This window comes from Dendropsophus ebraccatus, chromosome 2 (genome assembly GCF_027789765.1).
Source record: "Dendropsophus ebraccatus isolate aDenEbr1 chromosome 2, aDenEbr1.pat, whole genome shotgun sequence".
Taxonomy (NCBI): domain Eukaryota; kingdom Metazoa; phylum Chordata; class Amphibia; order Anura; family Hylidae; genus Dendropsophus; species Dendropsophus ebraccatus.
The window spans coordinates 165306419-165327504 of NC_091455.1; the positions used below are offsets into that span (position 1 = coordinate 165306419).

General features: G+C 47.3%; 1 protein-coding gene across 8 annotated transcripts in view; it reads right to left on the reverse strand.

Annotated features, from left to right (window-relative positions):
- Positions 1-21086, reverse strand: part of RARB (retinoic acid receptor beta) — a 508146-nt gene that overhangs the window by 235788 nt on the left and 251272 nt on the right. Inside the window, exon 1 of one of the 8 annotated variants that reach the window (XM_069958674.1) lies at positions 19775-19891. The exons of the other annotated variants lie outside the window; for them this stretch is intronic. The gene's annotated coding sequence lies outside the window, so the exon portion shown is untranslated. Of the gene's footprint in view, positions 1-19774; positions 19892-21086 lie in introns of those variants that run through there. 8 annotated transcript variants of the gene reach the window in all.

Consider the following 21086-nt stretch of genomic DNA (forward strand, 5'->3'; position numbering starts at 1 on the left):
GACAAGGAGAAAAAGGATTGCCTTTCTCTCCTTGTCCGTATTTTGCGTTTCTCTCTGTTAGCACTCCTCCTGGTAAGACCCATGTGACCCCAATCAGGAGGCACCTGTGCACACATAAATAGTACCTCCTATGTTTCCCATTCTACCTGCAGGAGCAATGGTGAGTGATAAGACTATGTTCACACTTGGGCTGCTTGGTGGCAGCTTTCTCCACCCGCGATGCCTGCTGGGTTTTGGGGGGCTCCTTGGGGATTGGTCGTGTGAAAGTGGAGTTTCAGGGCCATTCTATAACCTCCCTTCTTTGTAAGTGCTCATTTCGCGGGGTTGGTGGTCGCTGACTGACATAGTGGTGAGTTAGTGTAGGGACTCATGTGAACCAGGGGACCTGCACGTGGTACATGGGGCAATGTGGTTTGATCAAATTATATACCAACATCCTGGCATTGGTTTTAAATGTAGCTGAGAGGCATAAGTGTCAGACATAGGTGTAAGGTGCAGTGTTCCTTTCTCTCCTTGTCCGTATATGGTGGACTATGATTGTATTATGATGAAACATCATGTCTCCTAGAAGCAAGGGTAGAAATAACTTTTTAGCTGCTGGGACCACCCTTTAAAGAGAAACAATACTGTCCCTGGTATAGTGTGAACCGGCCCCAATACCTTATAGCTGCCATGCACAGCTCTCTGACGCAGTGCATTGGCAATTTTAAAAGAAAAAAAAGGAGTTGGGGGGGGGGGGGCTTTCAATTGACACAAGGTTACTGTACCTAGGAGAACTGATAGAAGCTGTAATGTACACATGTCTTTCAAAGGGACAGATTCTCTGTTATTTACAAAGGAAAGTAGTCTTCATTTACTGATGAGAACATGAAGAAACCAGGAAAATTAAGAACAAAGCTCTGCCAGCACATGGTATCCGAAGCCGGCTTGTAATTTTAGATCACTAACATGATCATTACTCCTCATTAAATAAGTAATAGATATCTATGGATGTTCTCAGATACTCTCATTCTAATCCCATATGATCATATGCAAAACAGACGGCTCTTCACAACGGCCTATGCTTGCATCTTCCAGTTGCACGAAGTAATTATTAAAGAAAGTAATTACTTTAATATACACATTAACTCCCAGTCATTAAAATCCTCCAAAACACAGCGACATGATGGCTTAGGCTATTAGAAAGCTTGGCAGTCACCCAACACCAACAATAGCTTCTAATTAATTGATCTCACCTCTAATCTGCTATTGTTAGCCTAGTGCTGATCATTTGTTTGGTCTACAGATCCTATTGCTCCTTTCATTTGATTGTATTTGTTACTGTACCCTCTGTATCTCTTTCAATTAAGCACAGGTTAAGTGGTTCAACCGCAAGAGAATAGGAGATAATGGCACCAATAAAAGTAATCTCTTTAATTTGCTAAATGGATTACAGGGAAACCCCAGCCAAAGTGAAGTCATACTGAAGCAAGTGGCCTTGACTTGAACTATCTAATGTTTAACCTCCGACATGCCAAATGCTATGTAACAATGTCAAGAATAGAGTCTGTTCATATTGTTAAACATAGCTATGCGCTCTGTCAGAATGTAAAAAAAAAAAACAGACCTAGAAATATGTTTCTTTATGATCTTTCGCGCTACAGTACTAGCCTTCTAGAGTGAAGACCACCACCCTAAAAACTTGAAACTATCATAAATTCTTCTAGTATGTTTTGAACGTAATAACTTTTGTGTATGTGTGTAAAATTTTATATATATATATATATATATATATATATATATATATATATATATATATAGGCATGGTGGGGCTCTGAGAGGCAGTAATGTGCCTCTGGAGTGGGAATTGGGGTTCAGGTGGAGCCCCTTGTCCATATACTCCACTCCAACCTAAGAGCTGATGAGGCTCTGAAACCCACCTGGTGGGGCTCTATTAGAGACTTCAGAGCTTCCCAGGTGATGGCTCCCAGGTGAAGACTCCCAGGGTGGGAGAACACAGGCAGTGCTAGGCCTGTGGGAGCTACAGCAAAGAAGTCTTCTTGAGACCAGTGGATCTGGTAATGTTGAGCAGTGGGCTTAGAAGTGACAGCTAGGGAAGCTGTGTTGTACAGTCAGTGGCTAGACGGCCTAGGTTTTATTTTATTTGGCAAAGTGTTGTCCAATGTCTTTTGTTTTTCCTTGGACTGACAAATAAAGCAACTGTGGTCAGTTTAAAGCATACAGCACTGACTGGACTGAAATTTCTGATGTGCCAACTGTCTCAGACCCTCAGACCCAGGAGATGGCGATCCCAGCGAGTGAGTAACCCCCAGATTGTCACTATATATATATATATATATATATATATATATATATATGCTTTAAACTGACCACAGTCGCTTTGTTTGTCAGTCCAAGGAAAAACATAAGACATCGGCAACACTTTGGCAAATAAAGTAAAACCTAGGCCGTCTAGCCATTGACTGTACATATATATTTATTTATTTGTCTATTATACAGTAGGTTTAAATGTCTGGAGGGCTATTCTTCTAAAACTGTATGACTTTCCCTAAAAATTTGGCAAGTTAAATTTTAAGACTTGTAAAGAAGGCAGTTTACAAACGTGAACACTATTGACTTTCACTTTTTATCTCTCCATTATGAGCAGATAGAATTACACATAAACTTGAAAAATTATCTGCTTATTCTGTGTGGCTCGAACACTTCCACAAGCTGAAGGACAATAGTGCAGTATCTATGATAGAGCATTGTGCACACACCTCTCATGTTTCTATACCCATATTGTAATGAAATTCTATGTGACTTCTGATCTACTCCACATTCTCTTCAGTCACACTTGCAGAAGTATTGTATCACAGTATTTAGAGAATCCCTGGATTGCTGCATGTGGTATTCATTTCCTTTCAACGTACATCTGGTAAGTTCTACTTCTTGATATTACAAAAGAAATGGAGAGAAATTTATGAACCAATATTCAAATTTCCCTGGTAAAATGATTCACATAGATATCAGAGCTACTTTCTTTCATATATGTTTAGATTTAGGCAAAATTTATATATTAAGTTAGTATTTTTATTTAATTTATTTTAACTTTTTTGTCTTTATTTTATTAGGGGACATTTATACGTGTGTAAATCATCCCAAGTTACTCTAAACAGTTGCTCTAGAAGCAATAACTGGAATGCATAATGTGGAACAAACAAGAATTTTAAAGAGGATGTATCACCAGGTACATCCTCTTGAATTTAACACACCAATAGAATGGCGCCGCTATGGGGAAGCCGGTGCCGCAGTCCGTTTTTCGAACCGCGGCCCAGTTCCTGTGTACGGCGCTGTTCTATCCAGCAGTATTGGGCCGTGCTGAAGCACTGGAGGTTGGCCGGCCCGCTCCATTGATTCTAATGGAGCCGCGTCATAGAGGGGAGGGAATTTCCTCCCACTGAGGGCAGGACGGCCGACCTCCAGTGCTTCAGCACGGCCCAGTACCGCTGGATAGAAGGGCGCCATACACAGGAATCGGGCTGCGGTTCGAAAGGCGGACCGCGACACTGGCTTCCCCATGACTGCAACGATCTATCGGTGTGTTAAATTCAAGAGGATGTACCTGGTGATACATCCTCTTTAAGCTGTTAGAGATTATTCTAATTCTTACGGGTACAGAATACAAGGGTGCAACTACTGTAGCTAAAGTCAATTATGGACTGCTAAAATCCCCTATGACAGGTGTTTACTCAAATCATAATGAATAGGCACTTATAGATTTTCTACTTACGTCTGCCCATATAATGCATACTCATCTGTTTTATCCCAGCTCTGCTGCATATATTAATTTCATGACTGTCTCTGGGTCATGTGACCTGATCAGCCATTATGTTGACTTTCTGATCACAAGTTGCATTCTCTCCCTTTCTGCCCTAAATTCCCTGATGCATCAGCATAATATCACCTCAATAACTAAAGTCAGTACTATCTCTGCCTGCTGGGAGTGCAGGCATAAAAGTTTAAAGGGAACCTGTCACCCCCCGTGCCGGGGTGACAGGCTCCCGACCCCCCGTTAGAGCCCCCTATACTTACCTAATCCCGCCGGGTCCCGCTTCTGGAGGTGGTCGGGTGATGAAGTTCTCAGCCGCTGCAGCCCGGCGCGTGCGCTGAGAGATGAGTCCAACGCTCATAGAGAATGACGGAGCGCTGGACTCTCCTGTCATTCTCTATGAGCGTTGGACTCATCTCTCAGCCCGCGCGCCAGGCTGCAGCGGCTGAGATCTTCATCACCCGACCACCTCCAGAAGCGGGACCCGGCGGGATTAGGTAAGTATAGGGGGCTCTAACGGGGGGTCGGGAGCCTGTCACCCCGGCACGGGGGGGTGACAGGTTCCCTTTAACAGGAGATGTGCAGCTAATAGAAAAGGGAAACGAAGAGCATGGATATGCATATATCTATGCTGTCAGTTTCTAGATCACACAAACAGTATATACATACCTAGTGCGCTGATGTGTGATCCAGCATCCTGCTGTCCCAGCCTGCCAGAGCCAGGACTGACAGCTGAAGGAGCCAGAGAGCAAGTCGGGAGTTGACAGTGCCGAATCACACACCAGTGCCAGAAGGTATGTATGCATTGCATGTGTGATCTGGAAACTAGCAGCTCAGATATATGTATAACTGCGGTCAGTTGCCATGGCTGCACAAATGATACAATACCATCTAAAGACAAAGTGAATGGGTGTGGATCTCGCTGATCAGAGCTCCTTTGCGTCCTAGCTTGGCCCCATGTCGGGCCATGTAAAAAGACCCTTATAGTTTGGAATTTCTCAAATTGACTCTGGCAATCTACTCTTACTGCCTGGAGAAGATGGATGCAGCCTAAGGACTGCCTGGAAAACATGGATACAGCCATATAGTTCAGGAGATCACAAGCCAAACTTACTGTAAGTTAGCTCATCTCTACTCACTATATTTGTAACACAAGGCATACCTGGCAGTCAAAGTGTATTCACTGAGTTGGTCCAGATTTTGCATAAGGCTAAACTGAAAAGCAGTGTTAAAGGGTTCCCCTGGCATTCAAACTTCAACCTCATCACAGGGATGTCAACTTTAGCTCACAGAATTCCCCAATTTCTACCACGAGCATAGTCTTAGAGGCTACTGGCTGATGTGACTAAGTGGAATACCATAGGAACAGGTAGAAGATGTTGGTAATTAAGCAGAAGTCTGAGCAGGAGGAACACAGTAAGCACAGGTAACAGGTACAAAGGCTGGGCAAGCAGCAAAGAGAAGGATAAGACACGACACAGGGCGGAATTAAGAAACCATCTATAAGGACACCTCTGCAGGTCACAAGGCGCAAATCTATTTGTTACGCCAGTTCAGAAGTCAAAGCAGCAAATGATGAAAATGGATGTGTTTGAGCTTCTAATTTAGAAGAAAAAAAGATAGTGTAAAACGTTTTATAAGATTAAAAAAATCAAAGCCTTTTTATAAATGGATGGATGTGATTCACTGTAAAGGTTTTCTTTGCTCCTTACAATGAACACAATAAGAACAATTCATATATTTATCGTAATATATTTTTTCAAGACACTAATAAAAAAGATCCTGAAATGCTTGTAATGTCTTCATCCCTGTGTTTACCTCCGTTTAATTAAGAAGGAAATGAAAAGTGAGGTAAACAGATAATTAAGGTTGGACTCTTCATTGCGGATGCCTATACACAATTACTGATGCCAGCAGAGCTCACACCGTGTTACCTCCGTTATCTAATTATATTTATCACCCGTTGTCTTATTCTGGAATACACAGCCTTGAGAATTTATTCTTCTATGAGAAAAGGATTGTGCATCAAAAGCTCTGTACTATATGTAGGTTGTTCAAGTCTGCAGGGGATGAATGGAATATTTTAGCATATACTCTACCAAGTGATTATAAAATAATATCAAAATATCACATATCACATGACGGCAATAGGCATAAAAGCATCAACGCATGGTCACAATGTTCAGATCTTATTTAGACCAAATACTCGAATCAGGAAGAAATGTCGTCTAAGGGACGATACGGAATGAAGGTTGGCGGCAGATGAAGTATCGCAGAACATGCTGACCTTCCTTGATGTTGCAGCCTACCTGAGTGCTGGTGGTGCCCATGTTTGCTGTCAAAACAACAGAATATCTCAAATCAACAGAATGTGATGTGCCCTCTGGTTACAGGAGATGTGCAGCCGAATAGGAAATTTTGACAGAAGCTGCACGGGCATTTTTGTGGCTGCACTAATCTCTAGTTTAGGAATGTATCTTACTCCTTTAGTGCTAAAATTTAACACTACACTGGGCTCATGAGACAGAGTTCGTGCCACTACATCTGTGCCAAATGTAAACGTACAATATACTCTAAAATAGTGACGTGACCTATACATTTCTAGCACCTTAATATCAATGCCATAATTGAGCAGGATGTCTCACTCAGTACTAAATAGGTACACCTAATATGGGAGAGTTTACAGTGACACTGTCCCTCCTTTTTGCATTATGACTTGTAAAGGGTAAATGTTGCAGTTTTTATACCTTATTTTATATCATATGTCATGGTGCTTGTTTTAGTAAAAAGTAATCTTTTATCATCTGTGGATTCTGCCACCTGGGTGGGGCTTATCGCCCAAAGCGCAACTTAGCCCAGCCCACAATGTCAAATAGACCCCGCCCCTCTGTCATGTCATCACCGTCTAGGCCCCATCCTTTTTTTCAGCAAAAACCATCAGTTGCCATAAGTTGTCATCAGTTGCCATCAGTTGTCACAATTTGCTCTCATCAGTTTTTATTTCTTTTCCCTATAGGTTTTCCTGTCATTTTCAAAGGGATTTTAAGGTACTTGCAGTATAGTATAGTGGCAGCCCCTACACTGCTCTACATAAAGTAATGCAAATGGGGTTTCCAGGGTGTACATGCTTCCGCACCCCTGCATGTATGTATTCAGTGGTGGATTTTAATGTTTGCGATTTTTTTTTCACTTTTTTATTACAATTTTTCTGGATTTGATGCAACCAAAAATGTGCAATTTGCACTTTTGGATTTTTGTGCGCTTGCGCCGTTTACCGTGCTAGATCAGGACTGTGATAAATTAATAGTTTGGGCGATTACGCACGCGGCCATACCAAACATGTTTATTTTTTTTTTTTTTATTTATAACATGGGAAAAAGGGGGGGGGGTGATTCAAACTTTTATTAGGGGAGTTTTTTTTATTAATAACACTTTTTTTTTTTTTTTACACTTATACTAGAAGCATGAAGCACCCGGGACCGCGGCAGTTCAGAGCGGGGTCGCCGCACAGCCACGCTCTGAACTGCCATAATGATCGCAGGGCGTATATATACACCTGACCCCCCCACAAACACACACATACCCACCTGACCCCCCCTCACACACACACACACACACACACACCTTGACCCACCCCCACTACCCCGCCCCACACACACACACCTTGACCCACCTACACTACCCCACCTACCCCCCCCCCACACACACACACACCTTGACCCACCCACACTACCCCACCCCCCCCCCCCCCACACACACCCACCTTGACCTGCCCACACTACTACCCCACACACACACACCTTGACCCACCCACACTACCCCACCAGACCCACCCACCCCAACAAACTACCCCACCTGATCCACCCACACACCACCACCCTTGTCCAACCACACACACCTCCCAACCTGACCCCCACACACACACACACCAATGAAACCTGACCCCACACAACCCCACCTGACCCCCTGCACAGTGTACCATCTAACCCCAACACACACTACCCCAATCCCACACATTGGGGCTTTGGTGTGCTGCCAGAGAGCCTCTTCTCGGAGCGCCGGAGGCTAGAGCCAGATGAGTGAATACAGCATCCGTCATCACACGGCTTGCCTCCGGCGCTGCATTCACGCCGCATATATTGAACGATCCCATTGAAAACAATGGGATCAGTTCAATAATGCGTTTCCCTCTGGCGCTTGAGGGAAACGCCGCCGCACCGCCGGACAAATGTAAACGCGGCCTAAGCTCTTAGGATTTTGTTGTCTGTAATTCCATGGTATTTTTTGGAGATACACTAATGCACAGAATTCAAAAGAACCTTTGTAAAATAAGCCATCTACATTCACACTGAGGGAGACCTTCATTGAAGGGAACCTATCAATTTTATGTTCATCATCAGACTTTATTACACGGAGTGATAATCTGCAAAATTGGTCTGATTCGTTATCAGTAATTCCAGTCATACACAATACCCATCCACGTGCCAGTCAGCATTATACTGCACACTGAGAGGCTGTACTGTAGGTAAGCTTGTACAAGTGTACCAACCCTGTTCAGTCTGTTTTCTGCATAGAACAACTGTTTTGTCTAATAACTTAAAGGCTGTAGGGATTTTGTTTCTGATCCCACCAACAACCATCCAGTAGCGGTCTTTGGCACCAAGCACCCCAAGCAATCGCTTAGGGCCCCCACGCCCCGCTCTTCTCTTGTGCTCAGGACCGCTAGACAGGGCCGGCTCGCTGCTGTGATCTGAACTGTAACTATGAGCACTCGTAATGAGCGCTCACAGTTACATGCAGCAGCAGCAGGAGCACTGACAGGGCGAAGCCATTGGCTCCCTTCCTGTCAGTAACTCTTGTGGCCGCAGGAAGTGTTTTCCCTGCGGTCACAAGTGGCCGCTCTGTCCTTGTGGTGTCGGTGCTCCAGTGACATCACTGGAGCATCGGCGCCAGGACAAGGCAAGCGCGGCCACAAGAGTGAGGAGAAGAGGAGACGCCCGGACCCAGGTGAGTATAAGTGTTTGTTTTATTGTGTTATATACTATATGGGAGGGGGAGCACACAGGGGCCTGTGTAACTGGGGGAGCGCACAGCGGGGGTCTATATAAATGGGGGGAACACACAGTGGAGCTATATAACGGGGATAACACAGGGGGGCTATATATAACTGGGGGAGCACACAGGGGGGCTATAGACTACTGGGGCTTCACAGAGGGGTCTATATACTACTTGGGTCAGCACACAGGGGGTCTATATACTACTTGGGGGCTGAAGAATGGGGTCTATATACAACTGGGGGAGCACACAGGAGGTCTATATCCAAGTGGGGAGCACACAGGGGGTCTATATACTACTGGGGGAGCACACAGGGGGTCTATATACTACTGGGGTAGCACACAGGGGGTCTATATACTACTGGGGCAGCACACAGGGGTTCTATATACTACTGGAGGAGCACACAGGAGGTCTATATACTACTGGCGGGGCACACAGGGGGTCTATATACTACTGGTGGTGCACACAGAGGGTGTATATACTACTGGGGGCAGCACACAGGGGGTCTATATATAACTGGGGGAGCACACAGGGGGTCTATATATAACTGGGGGCAGCACACAAGGGGTCTATATACTGCTGGAGGAGCACACAGTGGTCTATATACTACTGGGGGAACCACACAGGGGGTTTATATACTACTGGAGGAGCACACAGGGTTCTATATCCAAGTAGGGGAGCACACAAGAGGTCTATATCCAAGTGGGGGAGCACACGGGGGGGGGGGCTATATACCACTGAAGGAGCACACAGGGGAGCTATATACAAGTGGGGGAGCACACAGGGGGTCTATATACTAGTGGGAGAGCACACAGGGGGTATATGCAACTGGGGGCAGTACATGGGGTATATACCACTGGGGGAAGCACACAGGGGGTTTATATACAACTGGGACAGCACACAGGGGGTCTATATACTTTTGGGGGAGCACACGGGGGGCTATATATAACTAGGGGAACACACAGGCGTCTATACACTACTGGGGGAAGCACACAAGGGGTATATACTACTGAGGGGAAACACACAAGGGGTATATACTACTGGCGGCTGCACACAAGGGGTATATACTACTGGCGGCTGCGCACAAGGGGTATATACTACTGGGGCAGCACAGAGCGGTCTATTGTTGTGGAGTGCGTGTCGGCGGGGGGGGGGGGGGGGGCAAGACATAACTTCGCTTGGGGCCCCAGAAATGCCAAGACCGCCCCTGCTTACCTGTCCATGTTGCCGCACTGACCAGAGCCACTGCTGATACTTCCTAACCTGTCTTTGAAGTGACAGACCGCTCAGCCAATCACTGGCCGCAGTGCTGTCCCGTCTTGGCTAGTGATTGGCTGAGAGACCTGTCACTGACGTTAATGATGTCCGTTCAGCCCTTGCTGTACGATAATCTAGCAGATCGGCGCTCGCTAATCAGGTGTATCGGGCCGTGTAATACCACCCTTATTTTTTCCTGCACGATATGTGCATTAGCTCTACCTAGGCATCTGAGCAGTGTCTTTCTCCAAACTAGAACCAACTATATATATAAAGCAAGTAAGTAATTAAGGCAATGGCACACCAATGTGTCAAAATGTAGAAACAAAAAAAATAATATAGATGATAAATGCATCAAAAAGCGCACCAATCTCTACCTCAGCTTGCACTCCCCACAGTACAAGTGCATGCAACGGTATTTGCAATGTAATAACAAACACAGGAGTAGTGCAATGCAGGTAGAAGGCACAAAAGCAAAATAGAAAAAAAGAAAAAAATATTAGGCTAGATGAGAACAGGATGAAGGCAAGGACATGGACAGAGGGGAAGAGGCAAACAACATATTACTACGGCCCACTAACGTCCCACGCGTTATGTACTGTCCATGCAGTATCCGGAGTCTACAACACAGGAATATCAGCCAGGAAACCATTAGCTGCATCTGCTCCATGCAGTATCCGAAGTCAGGGAACCATCAGCTGCATCTGCTCCATGTAGTATCCGGAGTCTGGGAACCATCAGCTGGCTCCATCTAGTATCCGGAGTCTGGGAGCCATCAGCTGCATCTGCTCCATGTAGTATCTGGAGTCCGGGAACCATCAGCTGCATCTGCTACATGCAGTATCCGGAGTCCGGGGACCATTAGCTGCATCTGCTTCATGCAGTATCCAGACTCTGGGAACCATCAGCTGCATCTGCTCCATGTAGTATCCAGAGTCCGGGAACCATCAGCTGCATCTGCTCCATGCAGTATCCGGAGTCCGGGAACCATCAGCTGCATCTGCTCCATGTAGTATCCAGAGTCCGGGAACCATCAGCTGCATCTGTTCCATGCAGTATCCGGAGTCTGGGAACCATCAGCTGGCTCCATCTAGTATCCGGAGTCTGGGAGCCATCAGCTGCATCTGCTCCATGTAGTATCTGGAGTCCGGGAACCATCAGCTGCATCTGCTACATGCAGTATCCGGAGTCCGGGGACCATCAGCTGCATCTGCTTCATGCAGTATCCGGACTCTGGGAACCATCAGCTGCATCTGCTCCATGTAGTATCCAGAGTCCGGGAACCATCAGCTGCATCTGCTCCATGCAGTATCCGGAGTCCGGGAACCATCAGCTGCATCTGCTCCATGTAGTATCCAGAGTCCGGGAACCATCAGCTGCATCTGTTCCATGCAGTATCCGGAGTCCGGAACCCATCAGCTGCATCTGCTCCATGTAGTATGCAGTATGCAGTATCCGGAGTCCGGAACCCATCAAATGCATCTGCTCCATGTAGTATCCAGAGTCCGGGAGCCATCAGCTGCATCTGCTCCATGCAGTATCCGGAGTCCGGGAACCATCAGCTGCATCTGCTCCATGCAGTATCCAGAGTCCGGGAACCATCAGCTGCATCTGCTCCATGCAGTATCCGGAGTCCGGGAACCATCAGCTGCATCTGCTCCATGCAGTATGCGGTGTCTGGGAACCATCAGCTGCATCTGCTCCATGCAGTATGCGGAGTCTGGGAACCATCAGCTGCATCTGCTACATGCAGTATCCGGAGTCCGGGGACCATCAGCTGCATCTGCTCCATGCAGTATGCGGAGTCCGGGAACCATCAGCTGCATCTGCTCCATGCAGTATCCGGAGTCCGGGAACCATCATCAGCATCTGCTCCATGTAGTATCCGGAGTCTGGGAACCATCAGCAGACGCTGCACGCTATCACCACCGCAAATAGCTGGAAAGAGAAGCAACACATTGTATCCACCTATCGACCATGTATCACTATGTTCTTCCCAGAATATGGGCGCAAATATTATCTATCAGATTTATTTTGTAATTGTGAAGTAATATTATTATAATAAGATGTAATTACAGTGTTGTCTTGGATTACGAGCATAATTCGTTCCGGGACCGTGCTTGTAATCCAAATCCGCTCTTAAACCAAAGCAAAATTTCCCATAAGAAATAATTGAAATGCAAACAATTGGTTCCACACCCCGAAAATAATGATTTTATATTCTGAACAACATGTAGAACAAATGAAACAAACATTTATAAGCAGCTGAATATGTGATATTATAAGTTACTGTACAGTATAGCAATCAGCATATGGAGTATAACGTATAGTAAGAGCATAACCCTGAAAAATAGCCGCAACAGGCTAGAATAGAGAAGCAGAGCTGCTGTCAGAGGTCTGTGTGGTCACATGACAGCAATGGGGAAGGGGTGTGTGTTCAGACTGCAGGGAGCATGAAGGAATGAGCAGGGCAGATGTGGGCACATACATGCAGCGCTCTCTGACCGAGGAGAGAGGGGTTACAGCTATGAAGAGATTACTTCCACAGTCCTGTCCCCTGATGTGAGCCCCAGCCTAAAGTGGATCTGCTATGATTTGGAAGGTGAGGGTCAGAGTACAGAGCTGTAGACCCCGCTATGCAGACCATGGCCCTCCCCAACTCGCCCTCTCACCCAGTACAGGGAGCTCTTAAACTAAAACAATGCTCTTAAACCAAGTTACTCTTAAACCAAGGTACCACTGTATAGTTATAGATTAGTAACACAGGTCTGCAGTTTATCAGGAGAAATGTCTCTTTCCCTATGGGCTGTAATATAGCAGGTACAAGCTCTCAGCCACCTTGCACTCATGGTACAGGAGCTTCTGTCTTTGGGCAATGATAATATTATGGGGGTTACCCGGCCTCGCCTCCTCATTAGACGCAGTAAGTGTCATTTATCATTATAACCTGATGGAGGCGCTCCGCAGAGGCGGATCCAGTTTACCTTTTTCTAGGACATCACTGAGATCTGGGCTAGAAATGAATGTCCCTATTATTTGCGCTGATATAAAACTACAGATTTGTGGCTATTAGAACCAGAAGGAAAATGCAGGAAAAAAGGTCAAAATATTTATTAAACCTTTTCTTTATTTGTTTCTATCCCAAATGAAACTGCCATGTTCCTTATTTCCTTGATCTTTTCTTCTTATAATTTCCATAGACGGCACTCACAGACTGATGTGTATGAGGTACACAGGGAGCTGCTGTCAGTTTATACAGTGAGAACACTTACTAATACAGTACACTGACCTATTTTACCAAAAAGTGGCCAACCCCTTTAAAGGGGTTATCCAGTGCTACAAAAACATGGCCACTTTCTTCCAGAGACAGCCCCTCTCTTGTCTCCAGCTTGGGCGGGGTTTTGCTGCTCAGTTCCATTGAACTGAATGGAGCTTAATTGCAAACTGCACCTGAACTGGAGACAAGAGTCGTGTTGTCTCTGAAAGAAAGTGGCCATGTTTTTGTAGCACTGGATAACCCCTTTAACTTTCCTCTATGTGTATTTTTTCCAGTCTGGCACAGTGCTCTCTGCTGCCACCTCTGTCCATGTTAGGAACTGTCCAGAGCAGAAGAGGTTTTCTATGGGGATTTGCTACTGCTCTGACAGTTCCTGACATGGACAGAGGTGGCAGCAGAGAGCACTGTGTCAGACTGGACAGAATACACCACTTTCTGCAGGGCATACAGCAGCTGATAAGTACTGAAAGAGTTCTTGAGATTTTTAAATTGAAGTAATTTACAAATCTGTATAACTTTCTGATACCAGATTATTTAAAAACATTTTTCTCCAGAGACCCCCTTTAATATGTACATCCAGGAAGCAGCAAACGTGCAATAAAGTAAAGTGCAAAAAGTGTTATTTTTAAATTACCTATCTGAGCTCCGGCCATGTTCTCTGTGTCGCCCCCTGGTGTCACACACAGGGGGCACAGAGAGACGGAGCGCACACACAGGAGGCATAGAGAGACGGAGCGCACACACAGGGAGCACAGAGAGACGGAGGGCACACACAGGGGGCACAGAGAGACTGAGCGCACACACAGGAGGCACAGAGAGACGGAGGGCACACACAGGGGGCACAGAGACTGAGTGCACAAACGGGAGGCACAGAGGGATGGAGCGCACACACAGGAGGCACAGAGAGACGGATCGTCCACACAGGAGGTACAGAGAGAGGGAGCGCACACATAGGAGGCACAGAGAGACGGAGCGCACACACAGGAGGCACAGAGAGAGGAAGCGCACACACAGGAGGCACAGAGAGACGGAGCGCACACACAGGAGGCACAGAGAGACGGAGCGCACACACAGGAGGCACAGAGAGACGGAGCGCACACACAGGAGGCATAGAGAGACGGAGCGCACACACAGGGAGCACAGAGAGACGGAGGGCACACACAGGAGGCACAGAGAAATGGAGCGCACACACAGGAGGCATAGAGAGAGGGAGCGCACACACAGGAGGCATAGATGACCTGAGAGGAAACTGGGGGGGGGGGGGGGTTAGGGGAACACTGCCTGGACTGCAAATGAGAAGCTATGTGTACTGCCCCCAAACCTTAGACAGTGGCTGCGTGGCCTGCCGGGAGAGGAGGGGGCTGATCTTATAGGGGAGGTCACAGGGTCCCCGCAGCACAGAGGATGTCAGGAGGGGAGGGTGCTGATCTTATAGGGGAGGTCCCAGCAGCACAGAGGATGTCAGGAGAGGAGTGTGCTGATCTTATAGGAGATCACAGCAGCACAGAGGATGTCAGCAGAGGAGGGTGCTGATCTTATAGGAGAGGACACAGCAGCACAGAGGATGTCAGGAGAGGATTGTGCTGATCTTATAGGAGAGGTCCCAGCAGCACAGAGGATGTCAGGAGAGGATTGTGCTGATCTTATAGGAGAGGTCCCAGCAGCACAGAGAATGTCAGGAGTGGAGGGTGCTGATCGTATAGGGAAGGTCACAGGGTCCCAGCAGCACAGAGGATGTCAGGAAAGGAGTGTGCTGATCTTATAGGGGAGGTCACAGCAGCACAGAGGTTGTCAGGAGTGGAGGGTGCTGATCGTATAGGGAAGGTCACAGGGTCCCAGCAGCACAGAGGATGTCAGGAGAAAAGGTTGATGATCTTATAGGAGAGGTCCCAGCAGCACAGAGGATGTCAGTAGAGGAGGGTGCTGATCTTATAAAGGGGTCACAGCAGCACAGAGGATGTCAGGAAAGGAGTGTGCTGATCTTATAGGGGAGGTCACAGCAGCACAGAGGTTGTCAGGAGTGGAGGGTGCTGATCGTATAGGGAAGGTCACAGGGTCCCAGCAGCACAGAGGATGTCAGGAGAAGAGGGTGCTGATCTTATAGGAGAGGTCACAGCAGCACAGAGGATGTCAGGAAAGGAGGGTGCTGATCTTATAGAGGCCTCACAGCAGCACAGAGGATGTCAGGAGAGGAGAGTGCTGATGTTATAGGGGAGGTCACAGCAGCACAGAGGATGTCAGGAGAGGTGGGTGGTGATCTAATAGGGGAGATCACATCAGCACAGAGGATCTCAGGAGAGGTGGGTGGTGATCTTATAGGGGAGGTCCCAGCAGCACAGAGGATATCAGGAGAGGAGGGTGCTGATCTTATAGGGGGGTTATAGCACCACAGAGGATGTCAGGGGGAGGGTGCTGTCATTGCGTGCAGCTGCAGCCATGTCAACATGCACAGTGTGGGGCTGTCAGGACTACAAGTCTCAAGAACCCTGCTGATGAGAGTTGTTGTTATATTGGAAGGCTGCTGCTGCAACACTGCAACTCCCAGCATACCTCATTGTGCACTACAACTCCCAGCATACCTCATTATGCACTACAACTCCCAGCATACCTCATCGTGCACTACAACTCCCAGCATACCTACTTGTGCACAACAACTATCATAGCTGCAGTCTGGGGACCCTCCTCCCGGACTGCGGCTATGATAGTTGTTGTGCACAAGTAGGTATATTTGTATTTTTTTGGAGGTATCGAACTGGTATCCGAGTATCGAAATAAAAAAGCTGATATCGTGACATCACTAGCAGGGCCTAGGCCTGTAATGCCTCTCTGTGCTTGCTCCCCACCTCTCTGCATTTCAGTAACGGTCCAGGGCTGGATTGTGTCCTCCTTTACCGGAAGAATATTGCGCTTGTGCCACTGCTAGCGGGGTGGTTCAGCCACACTGGGGGCCCAGGTTGGGCACAAGTTACATTTAATCCGCTAATGCTTCTTGCAGGACATACAGCAGCTGATAAGTACTGGACTTTTTTATACAAAAATAGGTAACAAAAAAGTTTAACTTATTGACACCAGGTGATTTAAAAACTATTTTTTAAAAATGTGAAGCAAGGACTAAACATATTATAAATGCCATTTTTCCTATTTTACAGGGGTCCTCAGGGTTTTCAGGGCTGCATACGCCTTGTAATGTATACTCAACGAGGGTGGATATACTGGACGCCAAGATCAAGGAAATCTGTCTGGTCCGTAGCAGGTAGAGAGCTGCATACACAAGCATGTGGACGGGTTGTACAACCGCTAGTCACAGGGCCAGCGTCAGCACCCGGCTTACCTGGGCAAGTGACGAGCCCTGTTAGCAACTAGCAGAACGTGACGGCAGGTGTATTTTGGCAACAGCTTAACAGTCGCTTGTTAGGAAACAGTCACTTCTGGGACAGTTTCTTTAGTGCAGCGCTCTCTAACATGTGACTTTCTAGTTCTACAACCCCCAATATGGACTGCTGGCAAGGTATAATGGCAGTTATAGTTTGGCAACAGCTGAAAAGTCACTGACTGGGAAAGAAAGATTTAGGAAAACTGTTTATTTAATCCAGTGTTCTCCAACAAGTGACTCATTCTCCAGTTGCTGCAAAACTACAACTTCCATCATGCACTACTGGCAGGACATGATGGGAGTTGTATTTTGGCAACAGCTGAAGAGCCAGTGGTTGGGAAACAATGATTTAGGAGGACAGTGGCCCAATTTATCTAGGGGTGCAGTGACGCATCTGACGCATCTAGGGGTGCATTGTCACAGTTCTTAAGTGCAAAGTTATTTTGCACCAAGAGAGGGGCTAACTACAGACTGAAGCACAAAGTGCAGCTCACCTACAGATGGGGGGCACACAGAGGGTCCTGTTACTGTTTGGGAGCTCTATGCCATCATGTATTGGGCTTTAAAAATCTGCAACATATCCTCCAAGTCTGAACTCACCCTACATGATTCTGAGAGGCCATAAAAGCCTATTTCACATCTGACATTGTATAGTGGGGGACTAGCTAAGGCTAGGTTCACAATGCGTTTTTTATCCTATACGTTTAACGTATGCATTTTATGGTAAAAACGGATGCAACTACCGATGCAATTGTGTGCCATCCGGTTGGATCCGGTTGGCTCCAGTTGGAACCGGTTGGATCCGTTTTTTCCATTGACTTGTAAACAACAACAACTTGAAACAACAACCTGACAACGTGTCTGGGCATGCTCATGACATCACCACGACAAGCAGTGACATCACGTAAGTGACATAATTGGTGATGTCATCCAAGGGCCCTATAAAAGAAGGTGCCGAGCCCCAGAATCTCTGTTCTTAGGGACTCACTAGCGATCACACTGTTGGTACTACCTTGCTTTCTGCCTGTGTATACTGATAGTCATTTCTAGTGTTGTCGATTTTCGACAGTCCATGGAGAGAGAGGAGAGGATTGACAGGGAGCTTGCCATTTTTGGCAACCTCCTGTGCTATTTGGTTCCAATCCTGGTCGGCTGTCTTTCCACCAGACAACCACTCAGCATGATTGAACCCTTCATCAACCCGCTGAGCTGGGGCAATTCCATCAGCGACCCGCTCAGCTGGGACAATATCACCTCGGGCCTGCAGTGGCCAAACAGTACCATCACAGACCAGACCAGCTGTAAGATTACCCCAAACCTGCGGAGGCCCAATTACACCACCAGAAACCTGCAGCGTCCAAACACCACCATTGGAGACCTGCCTGACTGTGACCTGATGTCCATCACCAGTCATGTCCAGGGCGCAGCAACCGCCTTTACTGACCTGCTTAGCTGGCTAACTGCTGTTAGTGATGTGCTCAGCTGGACATCCACTACCAGTCGCCTGCTGAGCTGGACTTTCAGTAATAGTGCCCTGCTGACCTGGATCACAGCTGCTGTAGAGAGAGTGAGTGTGATCACCACCACCTGTGATTACATAAACTGGATCTGCAGCACCAGAGACCTGATCGCCTGGAGAACCACCCTAACCCGCAGCAGCTTCCTGGAGATTTGGATGACCACAGCCGCCTGGATCACCAACACTACCACCGGTGAGCTGACAACGTTTATTTCCACCGTCACCACCAGCGATCTGCAGGCCGCACTGACCAGCATAAGTGAGAAGCTGGTGTGGATTGCCACAACTCTCCAGCTTCTCACTTGGCTGACCAGTCGCTTCAACAGGTGCGCTTGGCTCATAACTGCGGGTGAGGCGTTGTCCTGGATGAACACCACCAGCAGGATGCTGATCGGCGCCCTACAGGGCATCAGACTTATCGTGCGATGTCTGTCCAGTACTGAGGAGCTGAGGAAATGCCTGGCCATCATATCCGAAGAAGTGCTCAGTGGCTTCCCCGCCACCACCACCACAGCACGCTCCGAGGGACATCCCTACCGCCGACAGCGAATGATTTGAGATGATGGAAGATCACCAGGGGCCTGCAGTTCCATCAGAGAGCAGCCCAGCTGGAAGATTCCTACCAACCTGCAGAGGCCCAATTCCACCACCACCAATCTGCAGCATAGCAACTCCAGCTCCATCAAAATGCAGAGTCCAAACAACACCATTGGAGACCTGCCCAACTGGAATATGACCACCTGTGACCTCATTTCCATCACCAGCCATCTCCAAAGTGCAGCAACCACCTTCACTGACCTGCTTAGCTGGATATCCACCGCTTGCTGAGCTGAACTTTCACTAATAGTGACCTGCTGACCTGGATCACAGCTGCTGTAGAGCGAGTGAGTGTGATCACCACCGCCTGTGATCTCATCACCTGGATCTGCAGCACAAGAGATCTGATCATCTGGACCACCACCCTCACCAGCTTCCTGGAGATCTGGATGACCACAGCCACCTGGATCACCACTACTACTGCCGGTGAGCGGATCACGTGGATTTCCACTATCAGCACCAGCGATCTGCAAGCAATCACAGCGAGTGCGACATTGTCCTGGACTATCACCACCAGCAGGATGCTGATCAGCTTCCTACAGAGCATCAGACTGATCCTGCGATGCTTCACCAGTACCGAGGAGCTAAGGAAATGCCTGGCCATCATCTCCAAGAAAGTGCTCAGCAGCTTCCCCGCCGCCACCACCGGACGCTCCGAGGGACATCCCTACAGCCGACAGCAAATAATTTAATAACTTTAATAAAAGTTTTTCTTGTTGCCAAAAATGTGTACTATTCTTTGTCACTATACATTGTAGTAAGGTGTGCAAGGGTGTAAGTGTGTAATAATGATAATGTGGGAGACTAAAAACACCATACACCACCTCTCTTACCCTGTACCTGTCAGCTCTGCCCCCCCAAAGATGGCCGCTCTGCCGTACTCACCGTTATTGTGTGAGGTGAGGAGGAAAGGGGAACTACAACCATGGTGGACGGCACACAGGAGCGCCCCCTGCTGGTCACTCTCCTTCTCCAGCTCTCCCCTCTTCCACTGGCTGTAGGAGTATATGTTGCCCAGACAAAAACACCCGGTGGGGTCTCAGTAGATTTATCCTTGTTTCCAGATAGTAACCAATCACAGCTCAGCTTTCACATATTATTTGCCCTGATAAAGTGAAAGGGGAGCTGTGATTGGTTGCTATGGGCTACTAAGGGAAATGTATTGTGCTGTTTTATAGCAAGAGACCCATAGCAACCAATCACAGCTCAGCTCTCATTTCTCACATTACTCTGGGAACATGAAAGCTGAGCTGTGATTGGTTGCTATAGGCAACAAAGAGACTCCCACTGAGCAAGACTAGCGGAATTGTCCGCCGCAGAATTCCGTTAGCCTCCCTCTCATAATGGGAGTCTATGGGAGGCGCGCGCTCCTTCTCTGTCCGGGCCGAAGAATGAACAATGAACAAAAATGCATTAAAAACACAAGATAGGATGCCTTCACACGTACCATATCGCTGCGTATTTATCACTGCATTTTTGTGCGATTTTTACATGCAAGTTTTGATTTTCGCATGATTTTCATGTGAAAATCAAAACTCGCATGTAAAAATCGCACCAAATACGCAGTGTTAAATACGCAGCGATACGGTACGTGTGAAACTACCCTTAAAGGAGATCTTACACATAGCGGCACCAACCTGCAGCTGCCTCATATGTTCTGTGGCTGCAGATGGCAGCAAGTGACAAGTTCAGGTGCTGCCCCTGATTAGTGGCCACTCACCCCTCATATGTGGCGCCATATTATAAATGTGTTTGTGGGGGGTGGGGGGGGGGTGGAGCATATTAACGTTCATACGTGGCGCCACATTACAAACATAGGGTGGTGCCTATCACATATGTGGCGCTATATTGTAAGTGTGTGTATAAAATGCTTTCCCCATACATTGTACAGGATAGGGACACTTTAGGGTCTATCCTGTTCCTATAATACCTAGAGACCGCAGAGCAGCAACCACTCCTCCTGATCTTTTGCAGCCATGCACTTTTAAGTCTGGGTTCACACAGCGTATGACACCAGCCGTGTCACAGAACAGCCAGTGTTAGTGAACTTTAGCCTGGCCGCTACTGCAGTACTGGTAAGACAACCTTAATTTCTATAGAATTGGGATGCATTGGGGTGCATCCGTGTGTGCCTGCATCCTAATTCACCATTGCACACAATGGAATAGTGTGGCTGGAGCTGCACTCTCCATTGTGT